This window comes from Meleagris gallopavo, chromosome 15 (genome assembly GCF_000146605.3).
Source record: "Meleagris gallopavo isolate NT-WF06-2002-E0010 breed Aviagen turkey brand Nicholas breeding stock chromosome 15, Turkey_5.1, whole genome shotgun sequence".
Lineage (NCBI taxonomy): Eukaryota > Metazoa > Chordata > Aves > Galliformes > Phasianidae > Meleagris > Meleagris gallopavo.
In genome coordinates, this window is record NC_015025.2 from 5,098,989 (window position 1) to 5,111,463 (window position 12,475).

Consider the following 12,475-nt stretch of genomic DNA (forward strand, 5'->3'; position numbering starts at 1 on the left):
GTTAAGATGGGAATTGGTTGGCTCAGCTGCTCCCACATGATGTAGGAAGAATACGCAACTCCATAAACAAGGCTACATTGCCCGCATGGGATTTTGAACATGAGTAGTTCTATCTGTGAGCCAAAAATGAAGTGTCAAGTACTAAATGAGGAAAATACATCCTAAGACACAGATTAATTTTTTCAATCAGAATTTTTATTTTCTCTTCTAAAGGTCATTTCATGACTATGTAACTAATGAGAAAGGATATATTCCTTGAGTCATCCGGGATCTGCCACAGCACATCTGACCAAAGGTGTAACTACTGAACTATGACATTCCAGACAGATGAGGAGCTGCAGCTGCAGCTCATATCAAACCTTCTGTGGCAGTTCATATTTGCCAATATACATTTCAGCTGAAAAAGACGTGATTGCTTCCCTGGTAATCTCACAAGTAACTTTCATCAGTAGCGTGCCATAAATTTGGCATGTAAAAGGTATGCAAGAACACACATGACAAACATAGAGGTTTCCTTTAAGAGACTATACACATTTTAGTCTTCTCTGGATGATAATATAAACCTCATAAGTATTTCTGATATTGTTTTCCTCCAGGATTTGAGAAAGAATAAGTAGGAAAGAGGGCAGCCATCTGTGACTTGATGCTACTGTAGATGCTTACACTGCTGAGCTCCCTTCAGTCGTTCCTGAGTACTTTTTCAGTTAAAAATACATGCATTTAAAATAAAACAAAACCCAGAAAATCTGGAATTTACCATTCTGCTGTGTCAAATAAATATTCAGTTGAATGCTGGAACTGAGATATGACATTTCCTATCATCTTCAGCATTTCCAAGATTTTTTAACTTGACACTTAGCTGTTATTTAAAGCCTATGTCATATCAAAAGCAGCAGCAGTTTTAAAGTAAACTCGAAGTTAATTGCTTCTGCTTTGCTTTAAAAGAAAACAGAACCCAAATCTCTGTTTGGTGTAACCCCAGTTACCCATTTACCTATCTTATTATTCTGCTGAATTTGCTCCTCTGTTTTAATACATTTTGTACTGTAATGGCTTCTTTCAATTCTTACTGTTGGTTTTCATGTACTATACCAGTCTTCTTACTCTGTTTGAAAGCTTTTCAAAGAAATATGCACTATACTACCTGCAGAAGCTCACCACATTCTGGAACTGATGAAAAGAAGGGAAGAGCGCCAGATTAAAAATCACCCCATGCTCTCAGGCCTTCAGATTTTTGATTTAGCAAATGTCAGCAGAGAAATCCTTGCTTCTTCTAGCTGCCACAGCTAGCTGTGTGGAGGCCTGGGAGACACGTTGCTCACCTGGTCGAATGTTGGTAATTCAACACTCTTTTCTCACCGCGTTGGCAAATTCTCCCCTTGTCATCTTACCTTGAATTCCAAGCAAACCAAAAAAAAAAGTCTGCTTATGCTTACCAGGCAGGTTTCATCCACATTTTACAGTTATAATTAAAAGCTACATTTTGATTAAGGACATTATGAATTACAATAAAGTGCAAAGAACATGCAAAATGAATAATTAACATTGTATAGACTTCAGCATCATAATTAAGATTAAATACTACATATATTCAAACTGGATTAGCACATCCACTGAAAGCTGTAATATGCTCAGTAGGAGAGTCTATGTATTCACAAAATAATGTTTTATGAGGAGTATTCTAGCAACATTAAGCATAAGGTTGTCATATATAAAATGATTAACATTTTATATAAAAGAAGCTGTAATTCCAGTAAATGAAGTCATTTCATCTCCCTGCTGCTTCTACCTTTAGGAATATACTGTAAATGAAAAGTGGCTCAATGTGAAGTCTAGTTAAATAGAATTTGAATCCTCTTGTTTGGAGTTAATGAGACTTGGAAACCTGCATTTAAAAAAATGCTGTGATTTTAAATCACCAATTTCATTAAAATTTGCATACAGCACTAACATTTTTGTTCTACTAACACTTCCGTGTTCTTAGCCACATAACAAGGGATGTCTCATTGCTTTTCCTCACCTTTTTTTGCAAGAAAAAACCCACTTGCAGCTATTTCTCAGCAGACCTTGCTCCTTCATTACCCTTTTAGCGGATGAGTGGCTATCGTTAGCTCCAAAGAAAACACAATGCTTGCATTTAAGCCCATGCTTAAGAAGGCGCTGTGGAAAGCTAGGAAATATACTGCCTTTTAGGAACGTGGCTGTTCATCTCAAGGAATTGCTTCTTTCTAATGGAGAAGATCATCCAACCCAGTAGTTTTATACTTTTGTTGCCTCTTCTTAATTAAAAAAAAATATATATATGGACAAGAAGCTTTATTATCTATATGAATTAGCTATATTATGTACTTTATACACAGTCCTTCTTCACTCAGTGTGGCCCACGCAGGCCAAAAGATGGGGCACCCACGGTAAAAGAACCTGCAGGAACTGGAAGCTGTTGAAATGTGAATCCTCCACAACGCTCCAACAGAACAGCCGTGAGAAAAGAGACTCCTTGGCTACTAATTACACAGTCCTTTTGTTGAGGCTGAGTACGTACAGATTGCTGGGGTACTGTTTGAGCAGAGAAGCGTCTGCAAAGGGGGGTGCTGACAAGTTGCCAGCTGGTCCAAGCTGATACATCAAAGGAAAAACGGGCTGTAATTTCCTCCTCAAGACAACAGAAGACAGTGAGATTAAATCATGTCTATGATTTAAAGGAGTGCCAGGAATGTCAGACGTAGATAACGCAACGTACATGTTGGTATGTACTGTTTTAGATGTATTTCATCTAAAAAAGTAGCTGTTCTTCAGCTGCTTCAAAGTGAGCTTTCAAACTGAGAACCGCAGGTCAGACGTGGTAGAAAGATTAACCATTATGCTCAGTGTCTTTTGACCACATGATTTTGGTAGTAAAGTCACAGGAAAAGGAAGAAGGCAGTCTGTATCACAAGTGCATGAACTACTTGGCAGCCTTTGCCCACTTGCGATCGTTAAATGAAGAGGCTGTACGGTTGGATGTAGGCCCTTCATTAAAGGAAGGAGGGATGTAGCTGCACGCCATGCAGCGTGCTGGTGATTCTTCACACAAAAGCTCCAGTCACTCTTCTTTTGTCATCCTTATCTTGCAAAGAAGAAGGGCTGGCTGGGATCCTTGCCGGGCCCCTGCCCAAGCAGAGATGATTAGCATTGCTGACAGTGATAGCACTGCCTTTACTTAACCTCAGCGTGCCTGAGGTTAAGCCAAACTGCTGCTTTTCTCTTTTCCTGGCACAGCAATCAGCTCTTTACAGCCACATAGGCTTTCTCCTAAGTGTGGCAAGTGTAGCTAGATTTTGATGATATTAAGCATCAATGAACACATTTATTTTCCTATGAAAGGGAAATGAAAACGATTTTACATTCCTATTCTGAATTTGTAGCAGTGTCTCAAAAACATTTTTGGAAAACTTCCACACCTGCTTAACAGAATGAGAAGAGGCAGATCCTGAGGAGTTTTCTCATTTACATACAGCTGGATTTCACAACAACAGGGCTTTACACCCTCCCGCAGTGTAAATCTTCTTATTCATAGTAGCAAGAAAAAGTCTGAGCAAACATAAATTAGTAGATTATAAACTTGAATTTTCCAATCTAACTTTTTAAATGGCTTCTTAATTTGGTAAAAAATCTGGGCAAGATGCACATCACTATCATCTACAGGAAAAAGATATTTGTATCTCCCCTACTTGCTGGATATAATGCGTTAGTAAGAACACGTGAATAACCTGCAGACGCAAGCTTTTAGCTGCCTCATGAAAAAATAAATCTTGTTTGTGATAGGGATGATTGTTGTTTCATAGTTGACAACCGTTGTTTCCTGATCTGTCTGTACTTGCTCTTTGACCCTTGCCTTCCAGCTAAAGTGTGCGTACAGACTTCTTTTTTGATTTCTGTGCAGTGATTAATACAGCTTGAATATTGTGTGTGATTGATACAATGCAATACAAATGATAAACACTTTCTCATAATAAGTCAGGTCAGGCTCAGGCAGCCTGAAGGATGCACGCAGGTACAGGTATCTAGTATGGTATGACCCGAACTCACTATTTCTCTGTGCAGCTGTGGAGGCAGGAGCTGCTGTCCTGAGCAGGCAGGAAGGACCCACTGCCAGATCCAAGAAAACCTGCTCGGATGTCAGACAGCAGCTCCTGACCTGGGCCCTGGAGGGCTGCATGCATCTGCTGTGTGCGGGTGGGAACCCGGGGAGAACTGGCGCCTGAGCTGTGGCTGCCTGGAAGAAAGTCAAGGGTGCCAGACAGGGGATCTATCTGGGATGGCAGAAGCATTGTTCTTCCTCCTTGCAACAGGCACTGAATCTGTCAGTGGGAAACAGATGGACTCTCCACATCTGAGTCATTTTCTGCTTTTATGTGTCATACCTGTTTTTTTTATTTATAGAGTTTGATTGTATAATATTGCCTGATAGCTTTAGGACCATTAAAAAAAAAAAAAGGAAAAAAACAATAACATGTAGCAACTGCTTTATAATGTGAAGTATCCATAAAGGCACCACTAGAGAACCTTATAATTTATAAGACTTAAAGAAATCCTCTTCTATAAGAAAGTCTTGAACGAAAGAAAAATGACAAAGAGGAACTCATGTCTCAGCGGCCAACTGCTAGGAAATCTCATAAAGGCTAGCTTTACAAAATACAAAGTCTTCCCAGCAGTAAGGAGTAGCTCCTTAGCTAGGGCAAAAGCACAGAGGATACCAAAGAGATCAGGAATGTTCTTTGTTGGATTTTTTTTTTCCCCCCGTTGGGAATCCCATCTCAGACCAAAGGCACACAAAAAAGATTCAGGACTGCCAGGACTGTAACTGCACGCCATGTACGTTACTCTGCTATAGCCATCCCACCTCTGGGGAAAGCACCATGTCTCAAACAGTAAAAATGAAGTGACAGACTATCTTTCCACTTGAACATTACAAAATTCTTCTTTCCTTTCATGCATTGCAAATATTCACCTATTGGTAGCATGAAGTCCATTATCCACCTGTTAATTTTGATAATCAAAAAGCACACAACTACACGCCTTCAGGGTAATCCATGCTTTAGAAGATGGAGGGAGCCTGGATCACGATGCTGAAAACTTAGGCTCAAATCACAACATTCCTCATGCTTAAACCAGTGACATTCTACAGAACTATTTGACTATGAAATCAGTTTGTAACTGGGGTAGAGCAGGCTACAAGAAGTGAGGCAGCCTTCAGTGACACGACACAGCCACTGCTGTATGTTCTAGCAGAAGAGATGCTGTTAACACCAACTTTTAGGATTTGGAACAGTGGGGTGAGAAAGACTGTCTACTCATGCAATAACCACACAGATTCAGTTTGTTTTCCTCCATGTACTATAATTTGATTAGGTTTTTTTTAAGACACTTTTCAAAGATCAAATATTTTGATTTGATTTCTAACAATGCTAAATAGGAACAATGGATCCAGGACTATTTGTTACTCGTGCAAATTCATTTACCATTCCCTAAAAGAGAGTTATCAGAAATATCAGGTTGATTCAATAGCATCAATGATTACTAATATTTTATCAGGTATAAAACTCATTTTGCAAAGAAAGAGTTGCATAATGTTTCTAAAGTAAACCAAGTAATTTATATGGACATTTCTTGGAAATTATTACTGCATTTTTTATGCTGGTGAATACTTCAATCACGGATCTATCCTTAGCAGTATTATCAAGCTATAGCAATGATGAGGAACACAAAAAAAGTCTATGAAAAACTTAATTCCTGCTTGCATAAGCAAAGGATTTAAAGTGTTTTTATGTTTCTCTCTGGTTTAGAAAGCATGGAGAAGCTCATTCCACGAGAACATAGGGAAACAAGAAAATTGAGAAAGGCATATTTAGAAAATCTTCAACTTGGACAGCAAAGTGTCTTTTATTTAGAGATAGAAATATAGAATTTGCACACAGTGATACATTTGCAGGTGCTAATACTACACAGTATTAATAGCCTTATCAATTATAATGCCATAAAAATATATTATAGCAGTCTAAATATCAATATTAATACAATAGCAGTAATTCTAAGTTTTTTGTTTCACCACACATACAACTTCAAATTTGATATGAACTTGGACATTTATACATTTTCATGTGACAATTTCAATGAAGTTTAAATATTACCAGAGGAGAGTAAGCCTCATTTCAAGTGTTTCCTATAAGTGTAAACACTTCAGGTGGAATCTGTTCTCATTAATTTAAGCTATTTTATGCAGAAACTAATATTAAGGTAGTTTTTACATTAAGGGAAATGGCAAGGAACAATAAATCACATAAATACAACACTTTGAACAGTGTAAGAAAACTATTATCTTTCTCAGTTCAAAGGCAAGAAATTTCTTGCAGAAAATTCTACAGGAACGAACATAGAACTTTCACATTTATTTAACAAAATTTGACTCCAATGGGCCCAACTTTAGGATTCTTCAGTAAGCCCTTTATGGCTACCTCTACAAATACTGTTTCGTTTTGTTCATCTTGTACACTTGAGTGCAAAGTGTTTATTATATTTTCATGGGGATCAGCTGTTTATATAAAATTAATTCAGTGATATAGTATAGGAGAAATTTTTCAGTTTCATACTAGACAAGAATTTGGCACTGTTTACTTTTCCTCTTTCACACATTCTCACCATACAAGAAGTATTCTCTTGAAGACTGTCTTCAAGCCTTACATCACATTGTTCAAATGTGTCTGAAAGAACAGAATATAGTAAATATGACAAAAATTCTATAAAGTAAGACTTCAGAAGTTTATAAAGGAAAAATTAAGTATAGCAATTCTTTTCAAATAGATTGGCAGGAATGCTTAAGAGTAAAACCAGCAGATGCATATACAACACAACAGGAAGAAACAGAAACTTTTGTGGGCATGGTGACATTCCACAGAACTAATATGGAATTTCGAAAGCATCCCAAATAGGAAAAAATTATGATTAGCTATCTAGAGTTTTCATTATGGTTTTCTGCCAATTTCTCTTGAAATTAAGCTGATATAATATTCAAAATAAAGTCACTGCAACTTTACATTTTAAAAATAACAGAATCCACACCAGCTATTACCATGCAAGCAACTACTGAAATTTTAATACATAGTCCAACAAAATATTTGTCCGATGTTCAGTAGGAATCAAAAAAGTACCTAGAAAGCTTACTTTTTTTTTTTAACCCTTGGAAGTGATGTCAATATATAAAAGAAATAACACAGATGGTTATTCCTGCATATAAGATCAACCAACACTAATTATATTTAAGAAAATTAAAAATGGATCAGTGAGTTGGAAAGCTCAGAGGAATTTTCATGTGGGGTTTTGTTACAGACCTGGATGGAGAAATACAGACAGAAAGGATTCACCACTCAGAAGTTTCACCCCACCAGGAAAATATTATTTGTCCAAAAGAGGCCACAGACCTTAATCCTGTATACCACCTGGCACAGCATATGCATTGTCCTTTAACAGGCTTATGACCTTTTGATAGAAATACAGAAACCAAAGTATTATGTACATGCTAAAGGAAGAGTGTGATATTAAAGACATTTTACTTCTTTTGTCCCTAGAATAGTACAGAATTTCCTAAGGGAAAAACATTCAGATTATCCAAGTCCGTGCTTCCTAGCTACTGAGAAAGGCATACTTTTTTCCTTCCCATCCACCTCAAATCCAGTAGAGTACAGTTTGATGTGGGGAAAATTACCTTCTGGGAAACAAGTCCAGTGACCATTTCAATCCTAAGTGAAAGAGGGCATGTGTATCAATCACTTATGAGATTTCTTAATATCTCCAGACATGTTAGTGCATCCCTTCAGCATCTCTTTCCAGCCATGTTAAATCTCCAAGCACAGCCCTTTAAGCACGGATTTAATTAATGTCAATATAAATTGAGTAAATTCAGTACTAGCAACAATCAACAAATGACAAATAGGAGTCTTACCAGCTCCCTCCTGAGAGTACTAGCAAATCAAACGTTCAAAAACAAAGGTCAAAAGTTTTACTTTTTAATTCATTAATTTCCTACTTGTCAGAAATTCTCTCTCTACCATATTCCACCTCATCTGGAAATGCTGGTGATATGTCAATTATTACTGACAAATCCAAATACATATGATCTTGCAGCACTGTTATTCTAGTAATAAAATGTATTTTATCTTAACTCATCATCATCAGACTGACTTGATCAAACTGAGTATGTGGTCTCCAAGGCGATCGTATAGCCGCCTTTCAGTACCTAAAGAGGGGCCAGGAAAGCAGGGGATGAGTCTTTACCAGGAAGTGTAGTGATTGGACAAGGAGTAAGAGCTTTCAACTAAAAGAGGGTGGACTTAGATTACATATTCAGAGTAAAAAATCTACTCAGAGGGGGTACCCAGCCTGGAAGTGCTTAAGGGCAAGCTGGCTGGGGCTTTTAGCAACTTGGTCTAATGAGATGATTATTCGATGATTTCCATTTTAAAATGAACTCCCATGATTGCCATTAAGAAAAAACAAACAAAACAACACAAAAGGAAAGCTCTAAAGAAAACTTAAATACTCTAAAAACTCTATGTCTATGGGAAACTAAACAGAGTCAGTTACTATTACACATCTCTTCAAGCTGACATAAATTGGCATTGGTGCTTTAATCAACATTCAAAGCCACTTGTTGATACTCCTGCATCCAGAGTTTGCAGATTCTCATTCCCAAATAACCGATTGCATAGAGAATTGTAATCAAAAGAAATTTGTGTAAGATGGCATTCTTTCAGTCTATCAGACATGTAGGTCAATCTGCCTTATGATTAAGATTTTTTCTTAATCGTGTTAAAGAATGTTAAATTTTAATTACTTGCAAATTGGATAAGAGTTCAGGGAAGCAAAATCTCTATTGACAAGAGAGAGCTGTTTCCAATCTGTTACTGCCATTTCTGTCCATGCGTTTAGGTTTAACAATATTATATACGCTTATTTATGGCCTTACAATTTGACAGATCTAAACACCAACAGTTGAAACAAGATGCTTTTTTTAGCTGAGGTGAATATAAGGTGACATGGAACAATTACGTGTCTGAATCAAACGACTTCTTTCCAATATACACGAAAACATACTTTGATTTACACCTCCAGGGCCTATAAACAACAAGAGTAATGTGCAACTATCTCACAGAGTTTGGCTACACAAAAAGCTTGTCAACATTTCAAGTTCACACAGTACTTAGAGCTGATGCAGATGTATCTGATCTATCCACACATGAACTTAATGTATAGCTACAGTTACAGACACATAACTAAAGAAAACTCCACTGTCTGATTTTCCGGGGTTCTGGATAGCTCTAAGATTTGTCCTAAGTCATGAACTATTGAAGATAATCTTATTACCTCTATATGAGGTACCTATTTTAGAGCCTGTTTGTGTAAAAAAAAAAAATTGTAGTGTATATACATTTCATGTGATACTCTCTGAAATTTGATAATATTCTGATGTGTACTCTTCATAACATTGCACTGACTCTCAGTTTTTTTCTACTTAGGACAATTTTAAGACAGAACATACAACCTAAAAAAAAACTATAATGTGCATGTGAATTCCTTCTGCAAAAAGAGATTCAGTGAATTCTTGGATATATATGAAGACTGACATGGTTGACTTCACGTATACATTTGTCTACTTATAGACAATCTAAGAAAAGTAACCGTGGTAGAAGAAAATCTGGTAGAGATTGAGACAGCTAGAGGTGGAAAGAGCTTAGAGGTACAAACTCCACTGAGATTACAAAATAAAGAATATAAAAATATTTCTAGAAGCAATTTACAGTCTAGGTATTAGATGTACATTAGATGCAATGGCTGTATATAATCAAAACAGGGTCTGTGATATGACTGAAACTTGGACAGCTTTGGCTGAAATTTAGTGTTTATTCTAAGGGCAACTATTGTCATGATTTTTCTTACTTCTGATTTCCTATGCCCAGATGAGCAATTAGAGTTCTTTGCAACATAAAAAAAGATTCAAGCACGATGCTTGCAATCCGTTTCTCTTCTAAAGTGCACTACCAACTTTCTTAAAGTAAAAACGAGACCATTAGAGCATGCATACTGTTTTTCCTATTTCACTATTTCACTTAGGCTTGTATCACTTCTACTACATTTGTTATGATTATGGTTGTTTTTCAGAAAAAAACAAACAAACAAAAAAAAACAACTAACCGGATGACTGAAACACAACATAAATCAAAGCAAAATCTAGTCAAAGAAAGAATATTACAGAATTCAGAAATTCCTTGACTGAAAGACATATACCACAGAAATTTTCTTAGATTTCTTCTCATCATGATTTGAGTATAAATATTCTCTGCCAACGCAGCTGTTTGTTTGTTTGTTTAATAAATAAATATTCTTCATCTTTGGTAGGATTGGAAACATAATTGTAACAGTTATGTCAGGTTACTAATGTCACTTTCATGGTTACGGTTAAGTCAGTTTACTTAGGAAGCTAATCTATGTCTTCACCTTGAAGACTATGATTCACTTCTAGCATTATTCTCAAATTAAAAGTTCGTATAATTTAGCATCAGCTCAGTTCTTTCTCCATGCAGTTCACATTGTCCTAAAGTGCTCCCCTGGGTCCTTTTGCTCGGGAAGAATAATTGACATTATTCTTACTTTTATTTCTCAATAAATCAGCACGGCTAGAAATAGGTTAAAAGAATAAAGAAATCATGATGAAAGCAGGCAATTAAAGATTTCAGGATTACATTACCAAATAAAGACCTGAGAAGAAAGCATTAAGTTGCTACTGAAAACACGGAGTGCTATAATAAACATTTATGAACATTTTATGTCTGCATTCAAATAGAGCAGCTATTTAGAGTGCTTACTTGCTGTGAACAACGGCAAATCCCATTTGGAAAATCTAACACTGTTTACTATTTACTGGGAAGTTTTGGTCTTTGATCAGCTAGATTACCTCTGTGGGCATCCAAGACAGAAAAGTTAAAAAGGTCTCTGGTAAGAACGCTTCTAGGAGGACTACTTACACTAGGTGTCCTATTCCTCTGAACAGTTAAAAGAAACAATGTTAAAAATCATGTCTGTAATTACTGTCATTGCTCCAGACATCAGCTGCCAGGTTCAAAATGATGAATTGTTTCCGATGTCAGTAAAAAGTCCCAAAAAAACTGTCGTTCCACATTTCCAAAAGATGTAAACACTTTTTTTTCTGTCTACTGCAAAAGTGGCACAAATGGACCACTGAATATAGTCAGTAAACATGAGTAATCACCGATAACAGAGAGACTAGAAACAGCACTGGGACTGTAGCAGCTGAAGATTCAAGCTGAAGAATCCTTTCTGCTGCTTGCAAGTGCTGTGCTGAGGAATCTGATGCTTGTGGAAATGTGCATTGGGGCATTTCAGAAATAAAAGTTCCCCTTTGAGATTGGTTATGTATTTGCCAATTAATGCACAGCGTCAGACTTTCTTCTTTTTTTTTTGTTTTGTTTTTTTGAGTTGTGGCAATCTCTGAAGATTTTAATGAGAAAATAGTCAAAGTTGCCTGAAGTGTTCATCAGTTTTTCACCTCTTTTGTAAAAGGTAATTGTCATTAGACAGTACAGAGGTAATAGGTGAACAGTGTAAAGTCACTGGCATTCCAACTGCTGGCTACTGTAACAACTGTAGGAGGTGGAATAAAGCTGATCTAGTCAGAAGAAAACACAAATATGTACCAAATATATTAAGGGGGTAAGTTAGTTCAGCAGGTTACTGTCATAACTTCTAGGAACTAAGAGCACTTGTTACTGAAGAGTAACTCATTTCAAGTGTTTACAGTCAGTGACAAAATTGCTGTTTGCATTTCAGCACGTCAATGAAACTAAGTCTTATTTATACAATTTAATAATTAGATGCATTTAATTATTAATGTAAATATAATACCAGGAAAATTTAAATAATTAATGATATACTTATAAATAATTTCTGTTAGTGAAATAGATCGAGAAAGTGATTTGTTCATAACAGTGGATTTATAAATATTTAAAAACAAGTACCAACAATGTAGTTTACAAGTACTAAAAACCCTAATGCTTCTCAACCATGTATGCAGTGTAGAATAGAGCTATTAAATTTGAAGATAAAAACAACCGATGATTTACATGGCCATAAACTTAGATTTACAACCAGGAAGTTGGAAATAAATATAAATTGGACTTCTTAATTGGTTCCTTAAAAATCCATTCCTTGAATCTGAGTATTTGAACATACAGATGAAGTAGGCAATGTTTTAAGTCATAGCAACTGCTTTTCAGTTTTTGCTTGGTAGCAATATGACAAGCAACTGAACCTGACGCTGGATCGTTATGTTCAGATAAGCTATGATTAATGTAGTGTAAACTGGGCAAAAAAAATAAACTTCTGGTATATCATAATCCCTGACCACCTGGAGTAAATGCCACCA